The sequence below is a fragment of the Hypanus sabinus genome, chromosome 6 (genome assembly GCF_030144855.1).
Source record: "Hypanus sabinus isolate sHypSab1 chromosome 6, sHypSab1.hap1, whole genome shotgun sequence".
Classification (NCBI taxonomy): Eukaryota; Metazoa; Chordata; class Chondrichthyes; order Myliobatiformes; family Dasyatidae; genus Hypanus; species Hypanus sabinus.
Genome location: NC_082711.1, coordinates 55,875,506 through 55,896,885, shown reverse-complemented (window position 1 = coordinate 55,896,885; position 21,380 = coordinate 55,875,506). Strand labels below are relative to the sequence as shown.

General features: G+C 38.5%; 1 protein-coding gene across 10 annotated transcripts in view; it reads right to left on the bottom strand.

Annotated features, from left to right (window-relative positions):
• Nucleotides 1–21,380, bottom strand: part of LOC132395483 (uncharacterized) — a 221,060-nt gene that overhangs the window by 65,679 nt on the left and 134,001 nt on the right. For 3 of the 10 annotated variants that reach the window (XR_009512628.1, XR_009512624.1, XR_009512627.1), the window contains exon 1: nt 11,950–17,941. The exons of 4 other annotated variants lie outside the window; for them this stretch is intronic. The gene's annotated coding sequence lies outside the window, so the exon portion shown is untranslated. Of the gene's footprint in view, nt 1–11,949; nt 17,942–21,380 lie in introns of those variants that run through there. 3 more of the 10 variants (XR_009512626.1, XR_009512629.1, XM_059972176.1) reach the window with 3 other exon arrangements.

Sequence of the window (21,380 nt, the reverse complement as noted above, 5' to 3'; positions counted from 1 at the left end):
TGCGATCTTTTGACACAGAGCTCAAAAGAAGCAAAAAAAAAAGGACTTTTAACATCATAAGGCAGCGGGTTGTTGTTATGTCTCAACTCCCTCTCCATTACCAGGGAGACAGAGAACCTGTGATTTGTCGAAATCAGATGAAGTACAAAGCCTTTGGTGTAACTCTGGTCTGTGCCTTTGCTATTGCTTAGCACATGGTTTGGCTTGGTGATGGTACCGATGCGCTTTTGTTTTGCCGGTGGGGTGGATGGGGGGATCATTCCTCACTGCGACTTATGTGGGGGAGGGGGGAGCTGGGGGGTGGAATTTGGTGTTGCCACATTTAACTGTCGTTCATTCATAGAAAGTACATAGAACATAGAATAGTACAGCACATTACAGGCCCTTCGGCCCACAATGTTGTGCCAACCCTCAAACCCCGCCTCCCATATTGCCCCCCCCCACCTTAAATTCCTCCATATACCTGTCTAGTAGTCTCTTAAACTTCACTAGTGTATCTGCCTCTACCACTGACTCAGGTAGTGCATTCCATGCACCAACCACTCTTGGAGTAAAAAACCTTCCTCTAATATCCCCCTTGAACTTCCCTCCCCTTACCTTAAAGCCATGCCCTCTTGTATTGAGCAGCGGTGCCCTGGGGAAGAGGCGCTATCTGTCCACTCTGTCTATTCCTCTTAATATCTTGTACGCCTCTGTCATGTCTCCTCTCATCCTCCTTCTCTCCAAAGAGTAAAGCCCTAGTTCCCTTAAACTCTGATCATAATCCATAGTCTATAAACCAGGCAGCATCCTGGTAAATCTCCTCTGTACCCTTTCCAATGCTTCCACATCCTTCCTATACTGAGGAGACCAGAACTGGACACAGTACTCCAAGTGTGGCCTAACTAGAGTTTAATAGAGCTGTATCATTACATCATGTCTGTTAAACTCTATCCCTCGACTTATGAAAGCTAACACCCCATAAGCTTTCTTAACTACCCTATCTACCTGTGAGGCAACTTGCAGGGATCTGTGGACATGTACCCCCTGATCCCTCTGCTCCTCCACACTACCAAGTATCCTGCCATTTACTTTGTACTCTGCCTTGGAGTTTGTCCTTCCAAAGTGCACCACCTCACACTTCTCCGGGTTGAACTCCATCTGCCACTTCTCAACCCACTTCTGCATCCTATCAATGTCTCTCTGCAATCTTTGACAATCCTCTACACTATCTACAGCACCACCAACCTTTGTGTTGTCTGCAAACTTGCCAACCCACTCTTCTACCCCCACATCCAGGTCGTTAATAAAAATCACGAAAAGTAGAGGTCCCAGAACAGATCCTTGTGGAACACCACTAGTCACAACCTTCCAATCTGAGTGTACTGCCTCCACCACAACCTTCTGCCTTCTGCAGGCAAACCAATTCTGAATCCACCTGGCCAACTTCCCTGGATCCCATGCCTTCTGACTTTCTGAATAACCCTACCATGTGGAACCTTGTCAAGTGCCTTACTAAAGTCCATGTAGATCACATCCACTGCACTACCCTCATCTATATGCCTGGTCACCTCCTCAAAGAATTCTTTGGGCTCTTCTCTGTTTTCGTGGATGTTATATATAGTGATAAATCAGGTAAATTATTAACTAATCAATTGAAAACCACCTTGGTTAAATGCCAAATTATTAAGATTCGTAAACAAGATGATAATTTTTCATTTACTCATGTTGAAATGAACAAATATTTTCAAGTTTTATAGCTCTTTATATAACTCTGAATTTCTCAATGATCCCAATTTCATGAGACAGCGCTCAGATGCTCTCTCTCTCTCTCCAACAATTACAATACAACAACCAACATCTACCTCAGCACGTACGAACTGAACTGAACTTTATACTTATAAATGACAATTCATTATCCCCTTGACATCAATAGAGCTTGTTTATTATTATACCCATATTTTTAGGTTTAGTATTGCTAATGTGTATTATCTATATAATTGCATTGTTGATATTGATTTGTGTATTTTACTAATAAACTCTGTTTGAAAATAGTAACACTAGACTCCAACGGATACTTCTTTCTCTGCTGGTTAGACACCCAGTTACAGGGTACGTAACAAATTGGGGCCTCGTCTTTCAGGATTTGATTACCAAATTGGGGGGGGCCAGTGAATTGGGCTATAAGTCCATTATCTGATCTGGTTGTGTGGGTAACCAGATGGGAAACCAGCAGAGATGGAAATAGACAACTTTATAGAAAACCCGACTTTGAGGGCGCTAGAGGGTGCCAAAAAGGCGGACTTGGTGGATGTTGTGAAATGATTAAATCTCTCAGAGGTGAAGTCATCAATGAATAAGTGGGAGATACAGAGGGCAATACCCCAGCATTATGTAACCAGGGATGTGTTCACGTCTGATGTATTGGACCTGTTCCCTGAAAGGAAACCAGTTGATGGGATGGCTCAGTTTCAGTTAGAAAAATTACGGTTGGATTATGAGATCCAGCTAAAGGAGTTGGAGGCGAAAAGGGAGAAGGAAAGGGTTGAGTTAGAGGCATGGAGGGAGAAGGAGATGGAGGAAAGGGAGAAGGAGAAGGAGAGGCAGCATGCACCAGATGAGGCAGCTGGAAGCAGAGGAGGAAGAAAGGAAAGCTAAAAGGCAGATGGAGGAGGCAGAGAAACAACGGCAGTTCGAGAGGGAGAGATGGCAACATGTGGGTAGCAGGGCAGACCGAGAGGAGAAGTTTAATGTTAGTAGGGAGTTTAGGTTAGTACCTCCGTTCAAGGAGACAGATGTTGATAGTTACTTCCTGCATTTTGAAAAGGTGGCAGTGAATCAGAAGTGGCCCAGAGATCAGTGGGTGGCGTTGTTACAAAGTGTATTAAAAGGGAAGGCTCAACGAGCATATGCGGCGTTGTCCGAGGGGGTTGCTGAGGATTATGAGGAAGTAAAACAGGCTATCCTTCGGGCCTATGAGTTGGTACCTGAAGCGTATAGACAGAAGTTCAGAGATTTAAAGAAACTGTGGAATCAGACGTAGACAGAGTTTGCCTATGAGAAGGGGGTGCTCTTGGATCGTTGGTGCGCTGCAGAAAGGTTGGAGGAGGATTTCCATCATTTCAGAGAGTTAATTCTGATTGAAGAATTTAAAGGTTGTGTTTTGGATAATATCCAGATGTATCTGAATGAGAAGACAAATAAGTCTATATCAGAATTTGCCAGGCTAGCAGATGAACAAGACAAAGTTTCCCCTAACCCACAAGACAAAGTTTCCCCCAAATAAGAGTTACCAGGAAGGTAGTAGGGACAGTAAAGAAAGTCCACCGGCTCAGGTAGGGAATAAGCCATGAGCTAGTGGTAAAGGTAAGGAGGAGGACAAGCAGGCTGGCAGGAAAATTCCTGGCTTGACCTGTTATAATTGTGGAAAGGTTGGTCATATTGCATCTAAGTGCTTTGCTCCAAAGAAGGAGGCAGGAAAAGGGAAAGCAGCAATCCCTACAGGGTGTATTGAGTGGGTCAGCAGATCGATGAGGGAGGCAAAGGTGGATAGAGTACGAGAGGGCCGTGAGAAATTTATTTCGGAGGGGACGGTGTCTGTGAAAGAAGGAGAAACCCCAGTTCCAGTGAGAATTTGGAGAGATACTGGGGCTGACCAGTCATTGATCCTATGTAAGGTGCTAGATTTTGGTCCTGAAACTGGAGAGGTGGTATTAAGAGGCATAGGGAAAGGGACAGAAGCTGTACCATTACACAGGATCATTTTAAAATGTGACCTGGTATCTGGACCTGTCAAAGTAGGGGTGCGGTCAGAATTACCGAGAGACGGAGTGGATGTCCTTCTTGGTAAAGATTTAGCAGGTGGTGACGTGTGTTCATCAGTGAAGCTGACAAGCAAGCCTGTGAGTTCTGAGGACCCGCCCCTAGATTCTAAGATCTATCCCGCCTGCGCAATAACTCGCAGCATGTCGAGAAAGACAGCTGAGAAAGAGGACAGTTTAAATGAGTCCAGTGTTGATTTGGCTGAGAAATTTTTACTGACCCTGTACCAAGAGGGGATAGAGGGTGGTAAAGCAGAGGATAGTGGGGTGAAAGAGAGTAAGGAGGAGGAGGTAGTCAAGAGGGAATTTATAGAGGCACAGAGTAAAGGTGAGAAACAGATATGGTAGTTAGGAGGTCCAGGGTTGGACACGGATGATCTGTCTGGCTTGACAGAGCTGTTTTCAGTTGAGGAATTTAAGAGTGTTCCTAATGATGTAAGTGCTGTCCGAGATGAAAAGGATGCCGCTACCTTGAGGAAGTCTGCTGGGTTGGCAGATGAGGTTGTTTTAATCCACAAGGTTGAGTTTACTCCGGATGGGAGTTGCCCAGAGAGTAACTGGGAGGATCAGGGGAACTTAGAATTTGAAAAGGGAACTGGTATTGGAAGCCTAGAAGAGGCAGCTGTCCCGTTTGAGTGTGTTCAGATTGATGAAGTGCCTGTGGAGTCACAGGGTACTAAACCTAATATTGAGGCTCAGAAAAAGTCTGAGGTATCTGATTTAGTTGAAAAGGAATGCAGTTCTTTTGGGTCAGATGGACTTGGTTCAGTGAAGAAAGGGTTAGCCTTGGTACCAGTGGAAAGTGAGAATTCTCAGTTGTTTGTGTTAGAAGGTGTGTTAAAAGTTAGTGAGGAGATGAAAGCTGGTGATGTGAATATTATTGAAGGAGAAGGGAAAAGTGTTGTTCCTAAATTGAATAATGAAAATTTAAAGTCTGGATTGGTTTTAGAAGCAGTAACCAGGCTGAAGGAACAAAGGCTTGTTAACAAGATGCCTGTGAATCAATTACAGTTTGTTTTAGAATTTAAAGGTAAACAACTTGCTGATGTTATTCAAGGAGGTGATTTGGAGAGACAGAACAAAAAGTATTGTTTTGACAAAGAAGGATCACTTGCAGATGTTAAACTGAAAACTAATAAAATGAAGGGTCCTGAAGATAAAATTAATGACTTGCTCAAAAATAAAGAATTGTGTGGAAGTTCAGAAAATAGGCTAAGTTTGGAAAACATTGGTGATAAGATAATTCCTATAAAAGGAGTATGTGAAAGCCTATTCCACACTGGTGAGTAAGCTAACCACATGAGTTAAGTGGAAAAGGGACAAAGGTTGACCAAATGCCATTTTGAATAACTGGATCTGGTTTTGAGGGAATTCGACAAAGCATGTAAATAATAAAGACTACACCATGGAAGATTAACTATTAAGTTTAAAAGTAAAATAGAGATTAGTATTTGCACAAACTTCTGTAATGTACCACAGTATAATCACACATGTACTGGTTCACATTTTGTAATATACACTTAAGCTAAGATCAAGCTAAGATTTTTTTTGCTGATGAAAAGGAAAAAAAATAGGCGGTTATTAAATTGGTGTCTGATACTACAGGAATTTGATATTAAGATACAACATATTAAAGGGAGTGACAATGTAATCGCTGACTGTTTATCTAGATGCTAAGTTGAATGTATATCTGTATTATCTTTGTAGTTAAGAACACTTCTGTATTTTGTTAGATTCTGTAATTCTATAAGACGCTGTATTAGTTAATTTTCACCTTGGTGAAAATTCTCAGAAGGATGGGGGTGTTATGAATGATGAACAGCTCTGATGGGCAGTTGGGTGCAGAGTTGCCCATGTACCGCCCCCTCTAGGAGAATCACAAACCATTACTGTTGCTATGCTGCTAATGAGAGAGAGTTGTAAGAGAAAACATGCTGGAATTGGAACATCTGCTACAGATAAGAGAGAGATAAAGCAGGGGAGAAGGACTTGTTGAATCACCATATTATGACTTCTGAAAGACTTATGGCTTCTGAGAGGGTTACTTATCTTAAACCATTCTGTTCATTAAAATTCCTCAGTGGACAGCTGGAGTGGGCTGGTTTGATGGACACAGCCATTCAAAATTGATGGACAACTGAGACCCCATGAGTAGGGATAAAAGTGAGGTCTGGGGAGACACCCCTCCAACACACCAGGAGACACACTATAGAGCACTGGTTGAGTATTGGAACCCACGGGAAGGTGTGGGGCATCGGAGACCCAACAAAGGATCAGTCAGTTTAACTCAGAGCGTTATAGCAGGGCCAGTGGGGGCTTGTGTGTGTGTCCACTCATGCCAGAGTGACGAGTCCACCACAGAAGAATGGTCTAGCTGAAGGACAGAAAGGTCATACCTGAATGGCCACAACAAAACAACGGATCAAGAACGTGAAGGAAGGTTTGTCTGCCTGTAGCTGTTACTGCTCGCTTTCTCTCTCTCTCTCTCTCCAACAATTACAACACAACAACAAACATCCACCTCAGCATGTACGAACTGAACTAAACTTTATACTTATAAATGACAATTCATTATCAACTAATAATCAAAGATCTCCCTTTTTCATTTATTTTGGGGCACCAGGCAAGGTTGGCCTCTTAGTCCATTACTATTTGATATTGCTCTGGAACCTTTAGCAATTGCTATTCGAGAATCCACCTAATATTTTTGGTATTACCCATGGGAATGAGACACATAAACTATCATTATATGCAGATGATTTATTATTGTGTATTTGCAATCCTGAGGAATCCATCCCTGCAGTCTTATCTTTGTTGGCTCAGTTTAGTAATTTTTCAGGTTACAAACTGAACCTTAATAAGAATGAACTGTTTCCTCGAAATATGCAGGTTCCAATTTATGGATATTTACCTTTTAGATTGATTACTGACTATTTCATATATTTAGGGATTAAAATTACAAAAAAGATAAGGATTTATTTAAGGCTAATTTTTTACCTTTAATTGATCAGATTAAACATTTATTTACTTATTGGTCACCAATGTCTTTGTCATTGATAGGTTGGATCAATGCTCTCAAGATGATTATATTACCTACATCTTTATATCTATTTCAAACAGTACCAATTTTTATTCCAAAATCTTTTTTTGGTAGTGTTCATTCTAAAATTTCTTCATACATTTGGCAGAATAAAAATCCTAGGCTAGGTAAAAGATATCTACAGAAGTCTGAAAAGGAGGGTGGCTTAGCATTGCTGAATTTTAAATTTTATTATTGGGCAATTAATATCTGCTATTTGAAATTTTGGCTATGGGACTTGGATACAACTTCAAGTCCTCATTGGGTAAATCTCAAAAGTAAATCTGTACAAGGGTTCTCATTGGGTTCTATTCTAGGGACTTCACTTCCTTTTGCTCTTTTTAAATTGTATAAACATTTGCATAATCCAATTGTTAAATACACTTTATGAATATGGTTTCAATTTCAGATTTTTTTTGGGTTGAATCAATTTTCTATCCTATTATGGACCAAGCCTATTTGACTTGGAAACCTAAAGGTATATTATGATTTTGTGATTTATTTTTGGATAATTGTTTCATGTCTTTTAAACAATTAGCTAACAAATATAATTTACTTAAATCCCATTTCTTTAGATATTTACAGGTTAGAAACTTTTTAAATACTGTTCTTCCTACATTCCTGAATTTATATTCTATGGATAGTTCGGAAAATAAATTAGATTTAAATCCTTTTCAGAAAGGTACAACAGTAACTATCTACAATATAATCATGAAAATCCATTTAGATGTATCTAATAAAATTAAAAATGATTGGGAAAGGGAACTTAAGCTTACTTTACCTATTGAAAAATGGGAAAAATTCTTCAATTAGTTAATTCATCCTCTATATGTTCTAAACATTCGTTGATACAGTTTAAAGTAGTACACAGAGCCCATATGTATAAGGATAAATTAGATCGCTATTATTCTCATATAAGTCCAGTGTGTGATATATGTCATTCTGAGACAGCCTCTATAACTCATATGTTTTGGTCATGTTCCTCTTTGAAAAAATATTGGGAATATATCTTTGATATTATTTCAACTGTATTGAATATTGACTTTTACAACTTCATCCTGTTACTGCAATTTTTGGTTTACTATTGATAGAACTACATCATTTAACCTCTTCAGCGCGTCGGATGATTGCATTTCTTACATTAATGGCTAAAAGATCTATTTTGCTGAATTGGAAAGACATTAGCCCTCCCACCACATTTCATTGGTTCTCTCAAAATATGTAATGTTTAAATTTAGAAAAAATCAGAAGTGGTATATATGATCCATCCATTAAATTTGAAAGGACTTTGAGGCCTTTTATTCAACACTTTCATATTATCTGATTTGACCTTTTCCCAATCCTATTCTCTTATTTCAATACATGCAGAGAGGTTCAGAGCTGATGACACTAATGGTTCTTTCTTTTTTGATGTTACAAACAGCCCATGTTCTTTTTATTTTTGCTTAGCTTTTGGTTAGTATTGTTTAGATTAGTTTTTTGGGGGTATATTTTTTTTCTTTCTTTTTACTTTTTGGATATGTTCATCTTTTTACGTATACGATATTTGTACTTGAACAATTTTGGGAGGTTTATTACCCTTGTGTTAACTGATTATATATTTATATATGTAACCATTATCAATGTAATCCCAATAATTGTGTAGCAATACTATGTTATATTTACTATTTTGATATTAATAAAAAGATTGGAAAAAAAGAAAGCATTCATTTCTTTCTTTCTTTCTAAATCTTTTTATTAATATTAGTAATATGGACAGAATACAGATGATATATTGATAAAGAAATTACCAACATACACATTCCATTACATATGAAAAAAAACATACATAATAGTTACAATATAAATGAGTTTACCAAGACATAAGCCATAAGATATATGTATGGACATAGTAAATCTAAATATTTCATAATGTATAATATAAAAAAAACAGAAAAAAGAAAGAAAAAAAAACAAAAAAAAATTTATATAATGCAGAACTAGCTAATCTAATCTAATAACTATAACTAATAAGTAATATAAAAGAAAAAAAACAAAAGAGAAGGAAAAAAAAATGGGCTGTTTATAATATCTCACAAAAATAAGTATTCATCAATGCCGTCACTTCCAGTCCTCTCAAAATACATAAGCTGAAAGCTGGGAAATCAAATGAACTTGGCACAGGGTCATATTACATCATATGAAAATGTTGAATAAATGATCTCCATAACTTTTCAAATTTAATAGAAGTCTCAAAAGTACCACTTCCAATTTTTTCTAAATTTAAACATAACATAGTTTGAGAGAACCAATTAAATACAGTGGGAGGATCAATTTCTTTCCAATTCAAGAATATAGATCTTCTAGCCATCAGAGTTAGAAATGCAATCATTCGACGGGCTGAAGAAGATAAATGCAGTGAATCTAACATTGGTAAACCAAAAATTGCGGTAATAGGATGAGGTTGTAAATTAATATTCAAAACCGCAGAAATAATATCAAAAATATCTTTCCAATATTTCTCCAAAAATGAACACGACCAAAACATGTGAGTTAAGGACGCAATTTCAGAATGACATCTATCACAAATAGGACTTATATGAGAGTAAAAATGAGCTAATTTATCCTTGGACATATGGGCCCTATGTACGACCTTAAATTGTATTAGTGAATGTTTGGCACATAACGATGATGTATTAACTAATTGAAGAATTCTATCCCAATTCTCACTAGAAATACTAAAACTAAGCTCTCTTTCCCAATCCTGTTTAGTCTTATAAAGTGGCTCTGAACATATCTTCATAATTATATTATAAAGTTTTGAAATAAGCCCTTTTTGAAAAGGGTCTAATTCAAATAAACTCTCCAAAGTATCTGAAGGCACAAAATTTGGAAACGTAGAGAGTACAGAACTTAAAAAATGTCTGATCTGTAAGTATCTAAAAAAATGAAATCTCGGCAAGTTATATTTGTTGGATAATTGTTCAAAAGACATGAATACGCAATGTATGTTTAACTATCGGGTTGTCAATTCGTTTCGGCAATTTAGAAAGAGCAAAAGGGAGAGAAGTCCCTAAAATAGAACCCAAAGCATAAGCTGATACCGATTTAGTTTCTAAACTCACCCAACAAGGGCCAAGATCCACCCCCATCTTTCAACCAACATAACAAATATCTAATATTAACTGCCCAATAGTAAAATCTGAAATTAGGTAATGCTAACCCGCCTTCCTTTTTTGTCTTCTGTAAATATGTTTTACCTAACCTGGGATTTTTATACTGCCATATATATGAAGAAATTTTAGAGTCAACATTAGTAAAAAAAAGATTTCGGGATAAAAATTGGTATCGCTTGAAAAATATTTAAAAACTTAGGTAAAATAACCATCTTAATAGCATTAATCCTACCTATTAGGGATAGAGACAAAGGTGACCACTTAGTAAACAAACCTTTAATCTGATCAATTAAGGGTAAAAAATTAAATCTAAATAAATCTTTATGGTTTTTTGTGATTTTGATCCCTAAATAAGTAAAAGAGTCATTAACTAATTTAAAGGGTAAATTTCCATAAATTGGGACCCATTTATTCAATGGAAACAATTCACTTTTATTAAGATTTAACTTATACCCAGAAAACTCACTAAATTGAGCCAATAATGATAAAACTGCTGGAATGGATTTCTCCGGGTTAGAAATGAATAGTAATAAATCATCTGCATACAAAGATAACTTATGAATATCTGTCCCACGATTAATACCCAAAATATCCTGTGATTGTCTGATGGCAATTGCCAAAGGTTCTAAGGCAATGTTAAATAGTAATGGACTAAGAGGACATCCCTGTCTAGTGCCCCGAAATAGGCGAAAAAAGGGAGATCTTTGATTATTGGTAACCACTGAGGCTACTGGAGTATGATAAATCAATTTAATCCATGATATAAATATCGGACTAAAATTAAACTTCTCCAACACATTAAATAAGTAAGGCCATTCAACTCTGTCAAATGCTTTCTCCGCATCTAATGAAATCACGCATTCTGAAGTATCATGTGAGGGAGTATAAACAATATTCAACAATCTCCTAATGTTAAAAAAAGAATAACGATTTTTAATAAAGCCAGTTTGATCATCTGAAATAATTTTGGGTAATACCTTCTCCAATCTAGATGCCAGTAACTTAGAAAAAATCTTGGAGTCTACATTCAATAAAGATATAGGTCAATAAGAAGCACAATTAGTAGGGTCTTTATCTTTCTTCAATATTAGAGAAATGGAAGCTCTATAAAAAGATTGTGGCAAATTCCCTAATCTAATGGCCTTCTCAAAAACCTTACCTAACCAAGGGGAAAGAGTAGCGGAAAAATTTTTTAAAAATTCAACTGTATAACCATCTGGACCCGGTGCTTTCCCAGAATTCATTGAGGAAATAGCCCCCTTAATTTCTATATCCGTAATAGGAGTATCCAATATCAAAAGATAATCAGATGATAACCTTGGAAAATTTAATTTTCCAAGAAAATCAGACATGGTATTATAATCTTGAAGTCAGCTGGAGACGCTCATGGAGTGAGTACCGTTTTGGATTCGCTCCATAACCTTTACTTTTTTTAACCTTTGATCACCCTTATTCAGCTTATTTTTACCTATACCGAAAGTTTCTTTATTCTTTTTTTTTGGATTTACTGCCAAGAGTTTGTTGTGAACTTTTGAAGATATGCAAACAGAAATGTCTCTCAGGTCTAAGGGACGGGACCCCGGACGCATTCAGAACGGTAACGGAAAAAAGCAGGCTCCGACACAACAAACACAATTAACTTTTGAATTGTTTATGGAGGTTTTGGATAAAAAATTTGCTGAACTACAACAATTTTTTAAAGAAGATATAAAGGCTTTTCAAGAGTACATGGTTAAGACGGATTTAGTAATTAAACAGCAACAAGCTCTTATTGCGTCTCTGCAAGAAGAAGCTCGGAAGCGAGATTTGACTATTGGAAAACTGTAACAGGATTTAATTTCGACCATTAAGCTGATGGAAGCCCTTAAAGCCAAGAGTGACGATTTTGAGAATCGGTCCAGAAGACAGAACTTACGTATACTTGGTCTTCCAGACGGCATAGAAAAAGATGATCCTTCGAAATATTTTGCTCAACTTTTAAAAGAAGCGTTTCCGACGATTTTCCCGAATAACCCTCCTTTATTGGATCGGTCACATAGAATTCGGCATCGATCACCGAGTGTTACAGACAAACCTTCGGTGGTAATTGTCCGGTTCCACTATGTACATGACAAAGAACAACTTATACGAGCAGCTCGTCGGGTAGGAATGATTAAAATCAAAGATTTTTGCTTCCGCCTGATCGAAGATTTTAGTTCAGATCTTTAAAAAAGAAGGCTTCTTTTTAAACCGTTGATGGCTGAATGTTATGAGAAAAATCTGAAACCTGCGCTTCTATACCCTGCGAAGCTCCGAATTTCTCCGTCGCATGCTCCACGACAGGTTTTCCTTTCAAATTCAGAAGCGAGAAAATATCTGGAGGAGAACTTCCCTACTGCTACAGACACCAGTCTTTAATAAATGAATGATTCTGATCGTGTAAGATGGTTCTCGATCTCTTAAACCAGAATTAAAATCTGGTTATTGGTGTAGGTTCATCCTATACTTTATACTCAAGTTAAAGTGTGTTTGCGTCATGTTAATTGTTTTGCCTTATACACTTTAATCATTTAACTACATACTTGTCTATAAACTTTGTTCCTTCGAAGGTATATTTTTAATTCTTTGAAGGTAAATTTTTCCTTGATTAAGATGGTGGTTTTTTGGAAAAGATTTTTGGTTTTGCTTACGATGGCATTATGTTTATATTTTTCGCGTTTCTTCCGTACAATGCATCGCTTATCTTAGCTTAAATATTTTTTGTTTTGTCTGGGCCAGAGCCCGAGTTATAATAGTTTTTTAGTGATTATATTTTTATTCTTTTTACAACTAACTATACTTAGAAATATGGTCTTTATTATAGCGATTTTATTTTTAAAGTTGGGGTGATTCTTTTATATATATCCTTTTTATATGGAGTGTTCTTCAGCTGACATGGGGGTAGGATTAGTCTTACTTTTTCTCTTTTTAAGTCATATTTTGGCTTTTTCTCTTTTTCTCGGGTGGTGGGGGGATGGTCTGTTTTCTAATTCTATTTTTTTTGTACCAGTTTGTGTTAGTTTTTTTATTCGGGCTGTTTTTGAACTTCAAATATGTCTGTGTTGTCGTCACTTCCGGGTTTTCTCACTACTTTTGTTCCTCTTCCGGGTGCATGAGTTTATAAGTTGGTTAACCCTTTCTATACCAAAGGGTTGATTATAGAATTATGGCTCAGACCATTAATTTTGTGTCTTGGAATACTAATGGTTTAAATCATCCAATTAAACGAAAGAAGATTTTCAAAGTATTCCAAAGACTTAATGCTCATATCATTTTTGTACAAGAAACTCATGTGAGGAGGGACAAATTTCGTTTTTATAGATTTTGGCGGGGTCAACAGTATCACGCAAATTCGAATGCTAAAGTAAAAGGAGTTTCAATTTTTATTGACTCCTCTATTTCATTTGTTCAACATGATATTTTTTCGGATCCGAATGACAGATTTTTGTTAATTACGGGTTTACTTTGTAATAAAAAGGTTGCTTTGGTTAATGTTTATGCTCCAAATGTGGATTGTCCTGACTTTTTTAAGTCTTTATTTACTTCTTTACCCAATCTAAACGAATATAAGTTAATAATGGGTGGTGACTTTAATTGTTGTTTAAATCCTCTGATGGATAAATCTTTATCTATTCAGACTTTACCTAATAAGTCGGCCACTTGTATTAACTCTTTTTTGACTGACAATGGAGTTTTTGATATTTGGAGATTCCGGTATCCTAATGACAAAGAGTTTTCTTTTTTCTCACATGTTTATCACTCTTATTCAAGAATTGATTATTTTTTTTTGTAGACTCTTGTTTTATTCCATTGGTAATCGGTTGTAACTATGATATTATAGCTATCTCTGATCATGCTCTGTTATTACTTTCTATGAAATTTACGGATACAGCTTCTAATGCTAGACAATGGCGATTTGACTCTACCTTGTTGCAAGACTCTGACTTTATAAAATTTATGGAGGAGCAGATCGACTTCTTCTTCTCAACTAATTCTACAGATGATATTTCCTGTGGAACACTTTGGGACACTTTTAAAGCTTATATACGTGGACAGATTATTTCTTATTCTGTTGGTTTGAGGAAACGTATCAAGATGGAAACTCTTTTATTGGTTGATAAAATTAAAGAGATTGATAAGAAATATTCGATTGCTCCTAGTAAGGAGCTTTACAAACAAAGGGTTGAACTTCAAATGGAACATAGTTTATTACTTACATCCTCGATTGAAAATCAATTAATGAAAACTAAATCTGATTTTTATATACATAGTGATAAATCTGGTAAACTGTTAGCTAGTCAATTTAAGAATGCTCTGGTTAAACGTCAAATCACTAAGATTGGTCAGCAGAATGGGAATCTGACAGTTAATCATGATGAGATAAATAAGGCATTTCAAGATTTCTATACCTCCCTGTATCAATCTGAATTTCCTCAAGAAAGCATTCATTTCAAGAGGACTAGAATATAAAAGCAAGGATGTAATGTTGAGACTTTACAAAGCACTGGTGAGGCTTCCTTGGAGTATTGTGGGCAGTTTTTCTTTCCTTATCAGAGAAAGAATGTGCTGAAATTTGAGAGAGTCCTAAGGATGTTTGAGAAAATGATTCCAGGATTGTCATATGAAGTGAGTTTGATGGTGTTCACTAAGAGGTGATGAATTTAGTCAAGAAGAGAAAGGAAGTGTCTATAAAGCTTAGGAAGTTAGTATCAAGCAGGATCCTGGATGCTTATAAAGAAGCAAGAAAATAACTCAAAAAGGGATTTAGGGAAACTAGGTGGCATCATGAAGGGTCCCTGGCAATTAAGCATTCTACTCATACATCAGGAGTAAGAGAATAGCTTGGCGGGTGGGTGTCAGAGGTGGAGAGAATCAGTAACTTTACATTCTTGTGTGTCATTATCTCAGAGGACCTATCACATAAATGTGATTGCAAAGAAAGCACAACAGTACCTCTACTTCTTTAGGAATCTGTGGAGTGAAATGTCATCAAAAACCTTGACAAACGTCTATTATGTGTAGAGGAACGTGTACTGACTGGCAGCATTATGGACTGGTAGGGAACACTAATGCCTTTGAGTGGAAAATCCTCCAAAAGGTAGTGGACTCAGCCCAGTACATCACAGGTAAAGCCCTCCCAACCACTGAACATGTCTACATGAAACAGTGCTGTAGAAAAGCAGCATCTATCATCAGAGATCCTCACCACCCAGGCCATGCTCTTTTCTGGCTACTGCGATAAGTTAGAAGGTTCAGGAACCTCAGGATTCACACAATCATGTTCAAGATAATTACTACTCCTTAACCATAAGACTCTCAAACAAAAGGAGATAGCTACAGTTACTTATGGACTCTGTTATATTGTTATTTCATACTTGTTATTTATTGCTATTTATTATGCATTTGCACTGTTTGTTTACTGTTAACAGCTCCTGATGTTTATAGTTTACAGTTACTGTTCTATAGATTTTCTAACTAAACCTGCAGAAAAAGAACCTCAGCGTCGTACATGGCATGTATGTACTCTGATTATAAATTTTACTTTGCACTTTGAACTTTGACCACTCAAGGATAAAGTGGATGTAAGGATGTAAGGGGATCCAAGGGGATTTGCTTGGATGTAAAGTATGAGGGTAAGGTCGTTAATGAAAACTTTTCATTAGTATTTACCAAGGAGAAGGATGTGGAGGATAAAAAGATCAGTGCCGACAGTATTAATAACTTTGAAGTAAAGGGGAAGGAAGGGTTGGGTATATCCAGGAAGACCTGTACTGGGACCTCTGTTTTTATGTTGTGATAGATAAAAGTATACATGGAAGGGTTAATAAGTTTGCATATGATATGAGGATTGGTCGTGTTGTAGATGCCATAGATGACTGGCAAAGTATACAATATAGTTAAAGATCAGTTGTAGCTATGGGCGGAGATGGAGTTTAACTCGGCTATGTGCTGCATTGTTGGTGGTCAAACGTAAAGAGGCAATACACAGTTGAGGGCAAGCCCCTTAGTGGTGTTGTTGAGCAAAAGGATCTAGGAGTCCAAAGTTCATAGCTCCCTAAGAGTGGCCACGCAGGTTGATAGGGTGGTTATGAAGGCATGTGGCATGCTTGCTTCTATTAGTCCAGGCACCGAGTTCAAAATTCAGCAAGTTATAGTATGTCACAACTTTATAGAAGTCTTGTTAGGCTGCATCTGGAGTATTTCATACTGTTCTGGTCACAGTAAGGATCTTGAGCCTATGGGGAAGGTGCAGAAGTGGTTTACCCAGGATGCTACCTGGATTAGAGGGCATGTGCTATAACGAGAAGTTGGACAAACTTGGATTTGTTTCTCTGGAACACCCGAGGCAGAGGGAAAATCTGATGGAGGTTTATAAGGTTATGAGAGGCATAGACAGAGTAGACTGATAGTATCATTTTCCCAGGGTTGCAATGTCTAATACCAGAGGCAAGCATTTAAGGTGTGAGAGAGTAGTTTTTAAGGAGATGTGAGAGGCAAGTTTTTTTTACCCAGAGAGTGGAGGGTGCCTGGGGTTGTGGAAGAGGCAAAGACTTTAAGGACTTTAATGAGACGTTTAGATAGGCACATGAAGGTGAGGAAAATGGAAAGATATGCACTTTATGTTAAGGGATTAACTTAGATGGCCGTTTGATTACTAATTTATTTGTTTCAGTGCAGTATATTGGGCTGTATGGTCAGTTCCTGTGCTGTACTTTTCTATGTTCTATGTTCTAAAACCCAGGTCTTAAAACCTTCCTCTATAACTTTCTTATTGGGAGACCATATCAGGTGTGGATAGGTAATAGCATCTCCTTCTTATTGACTAGCAACTTAGTGTACAATGTCCTGTGTATGTGACTCAAAATGGCTTCTTTGGTTTGTTAAGAGTAGGAATGCTTCTTTGTCTGATAAGTATTTCTCTCACGATTGTTTAGCTTTAGACTTGCTGATATGGGGATTGTATTCATTTGTTAACTAATGGGGAATGTTATTTTGTCTGGTGAGGATGGGAGCTTGGAGGTTTTCGCGGTTTTTAAAGGGGAGTCGGGAGGAAGGCGCCGAGGAAGGTGGACGTGCGCTGCACTGATCGGTTGACCACCGGGGGTGGTCCCAGGTGCGAGGACATGGAGGTCGGAGGAAAATGATGAGGGGTCGAATGGTTCGATGGTTGAGCTCCAACGATGTGCACTAAACTGGCTGAACTTTGATAAGTTGGCACCTTTTACTTTTTTCTTTTCTTTCATATATATTGTATTGCATAGTACTCTTTTAGTATTAGTAAAATCTTTAAAGTGTATTTCATAACAGTATCTGGTGTGTGTTTGATACCGAGTGTGTGTGCGCGGCATAAACTTGATTCCCACAGCACCTGCGTGTACGGGAGGCGGGTTGGTGTGTGGCTGGATCTCCTTTTCCCCTAGACATATACCAGCCTGTTGGGTAAGGGTTACACAGGATAGCAACATATCCTTGCTCTTCAAGGATATGCATTTAGCCCACTGCTGTACTTTCTCTGCACTCATGATTGTGTGGCTAAGCACAGCTTTAACACCATCTATAAAATTCCCAATGACACCACTGTAGTTGGTAGAATCTCAGACAATGATGAGGAGGCTTATAAGAGCAATATAGATTGGCTGGCTGAGTTGTGTCACAACACCAACATTGCACTGAACATCAGCAGGACCAAAGACCTGATTGTGGACTTCAAGAAGGAGAAGTCAAGAGAAGACACAGTTTTAATTGTGGGGTCAGCAGTTAAAAGGCTTAGCAGCTTTATGTTCCTGGGCATCAACATTTGGAGATCTATCCTGGGCTCAATATATTGCAGTGATCATGAAGAAGGCACACCAGTGGCTCTACCTCAATAGACTCTTACAAATTTCTACATCACCAAAGACTCTTACAAATTTCTTTCAGTCTGTAGTGGAGAACGTTCTGACTGGTTGTATAACAGCCTGGTATGGAGGCTCCAGTGCAAAGCATTGCAAGAGGCGGCGGAGGGTTCTACACTTAGCCAGCTTTGTCACTGGCACAAACCTCCCCATCACCGAGGACAGCTTCTAGAGATGGTGCCTCAATTACACTAAGATCCTCATCAACTGAGATGCATCCTCTTCTCAGTCCTATCATCAAGGAGGAGGTACAGGAGGCTGAAGACATGTAGTCAATGATTCCGGAACAGCTTTTTTTCCCTTTGGTATCTGAACAGTCCATATACTTATGAACACTAACTTGTTGTTCCTTTGTTTTGTATTATTTATTTATTTTTGTAGCTTATAGAATGCCACAGAACAACAAATTTTGTGTCATATGACAATGTCTGATATTTATATCTGGTAATTTCTGGTCCATATTTTGGGTGGGGTAGGGTAATGAGGTATAGTGTTTCCCTTTTTTATCATATTATTTAGCATGTCCTTTGATATCCACAGGATTTTTTAAATCTGAGAAGCCCACTTCTATTTTGTTCCAACAACATATTCATCTCTATCTTTAATGCATCCACCTTTTCTGTCATCTTTAATGGCTTCACTTTATTTGGAAAGACCGTAATTATCCCAGTTGAAAACGATTATTGCTATTTTCCTTCCTTATATGTCAGCCTGTTCTTCTTCCATAGTTGAAAGGTACCCACCATGCCATCTTCTTGCAGCCACCATCAGGGAAGACGCAAAGGAGCCTAAAGTTCCACACCACCATGTTCAAGAACAGCAACAATTCTTACTGCATTTCTCTCTTGAACCAACCTGCGTTATCTTATTCATCCATATCAGTATTGCAACACTATAACCACTTTGATCACTTTGCACTACGAGGGGCCGTTTACGGTGCTCCGGAACAACGGGTCCACGTTCGTGCTGGATGTTGGGGGGAGAGAGGAGGTTTTCACAGTGGACCGACTCAAACCGGCCCATGTGGACCTGGTGCAACCGGTCGAGTTTCCAGCACCGCAGCGCAGAGGCCGACCTCCCAAACAAGGTCCGGCCCAGACTGTGGGCATTGGGGGGTGTATCGCTGGTTCTGGGGGGGGGGGGGGTTATGTGGCGACCCACTTCCTAGCGCACTCGAACCGGCTCAGAAATAGCCAGCGTGCAGGCACAAAGGCCAGGTATGCAACAAAGGGAAAAAGCCTGCGGGGGTTTGTGAGTACTTGCCCCTTACAGCATCTGCACCCGGGGAGGGCGGGATGAGGGAGGCTTTAAAGCAAGGCTATGAAGTTCGAATAAAATCATCTTTAATTGCAGTTTACCGACTCTGTGTCGTTATTTTAGTGCTGCGTGTAGCACACCGCTACAATACTATCCAAACTTGCCAAGCCATGAATTGTAAACAGAACAGACATTAAGTTGACTGTAGGGCAGAGAGTAGAGAATCGGGAAAAATTGTGACTATCCACATCTTCTTTGTCCATATGATACTGAGAAAGCAAATCAATTATCAACGTCCAAGGCCTAGGCTTTAATGGAACAACATAGCTATTTTAAGGGCTCCCTGCTAATTTATTCTAGGAACAGATTTTGTATTGTTCATGGTCTGCTTAGCAGTAAAACATTATATAATGGCGAACCCAAGACATAAAATGTGGAGGAGCTCAGCAGGTCAGGCAGCCGATGGAGAGAAAGAAACAGACAATGTTTTGCGATGAGACTCTTCATCACGACAGGACAGGAAGAAGAAAGATTTCAGAATATTAAGGTAGGAGCTCATTTGTGGCACCTTTTCAAAGGCCTTCTCAAAATCCAAGGATACAAAATTAATTGATTCTCTTTTGTCTATCTTGCTTGGTATTTCTTCAAAGAATTCCAACAGATTTGTCGAGTAAGATTTTCTCTTGAGGGAACATTGCTGACACTAGCCTAGTTTGTCATGTGTCTCCAAGTACCTCGAAACTACATCTTTAGCAACTACATCTTGAGCCCAACATCTTCCCAACCTCTGAGGTCACTGAAACTTGTAATTTCCTCCCTTCAGAAATCTCGCCTTTATCAAAGAGTGGAGTGACATTTCCTGCTTTCTTGAAAGATCATTACGACTATCTCCACAATCTTTTCAGCTACAGTACCTCCTTTAGAACCCTGAGGTGTAGACCATCAGCCTCAGTTGAATTATTCACTTTCAGACCGTTCAGTTTGCCACACACCTCTGACAAATGACTGAGGCCAAGTGCAGAGGAATGACAGACATCCATGTTGAAACAGAAGCAAAAGTTTATTCACAGGAATTCCAGCTGAGCATCAGCGGCTTGACCAAGTGACACCACAAGCTCAGTCATTCTCGAAACACCCAAGGACCCTGTGATCTGCGCCATCTGGGAATCTGCTTTCAATAAGTACAGTATGCCTAAAATCTGAGCCGGCTAAACTGAACTTGAAAAAATTAAAACAGAAAGCACAAGGTTTTAATGACTTTAGATAAGACAACAAATAAAAATACAGGTGCAAGGCTGGAAGAGCTTATAACTCATAAAAGCAATTGCACTCACTTCTGCACCTTGACACTCATGAAATTCCAGCATTACTACTAGTGTCTTCCACAGTGAACAGTGATGCAAAATACTCATTCAGTTCATCTTCCATTTCCTTGTCTCTCATTATAATCTGTCCAGCATCATCTTAGACCATAAGATGTTGTAGCAGAATTTGTCCATCTGGCCCATTGAGCCAAATGGCCTAATCATGGCTGTATCCTTTTTCCCCATCTTCAACCCCATTCATCGGCCTTCTTCCCGGTAAGCTTTGATACCAAGTCTAGTCAAGAACCTATCAATCTTTCCCTTAAATACACCTAATGACCTGGTCTCCACAGCTGCCTGTGGTATCAAATTCCACAAAATCACAACCATCTGGCTAAAGAAGTTTTCTCCACTTCTCTGTTTTAAATGGATGCCGCTCTATCCCGAGGCTGTGTCCTCTTGTCCTAGATTCCCCAACCATGGAAAACATCCACTCTGTCTATGCCTTTCAACATTCAGAAAGTCTCAATGAGATCCCCCTCATCCTTCTCAATTCCAAGGAATACAGACGCAGGGCCATCAAACATTCCTCATGTGATAACACTTTCATACCCAGAATCATCCTTGTGAACTTACTTTGGCCCCTCTCCAATGCCAGCACATCCTTCCTTAGATGAGTGGCCCAGAACTGCTCACAATATTCAAGGTGAGGATTCACTCTTCCTGAAGACTCAGCTTCACATCTTTGATCTTGTATTCAAGACCTCCTGAAGTGCACACCGTCATTGCATTTGCCATTCTCACCAATGACTTCATCTGTAAGTTAAGACCATAGACCATAAGACATAGGAACAGAATTAGGCCATCTGGCT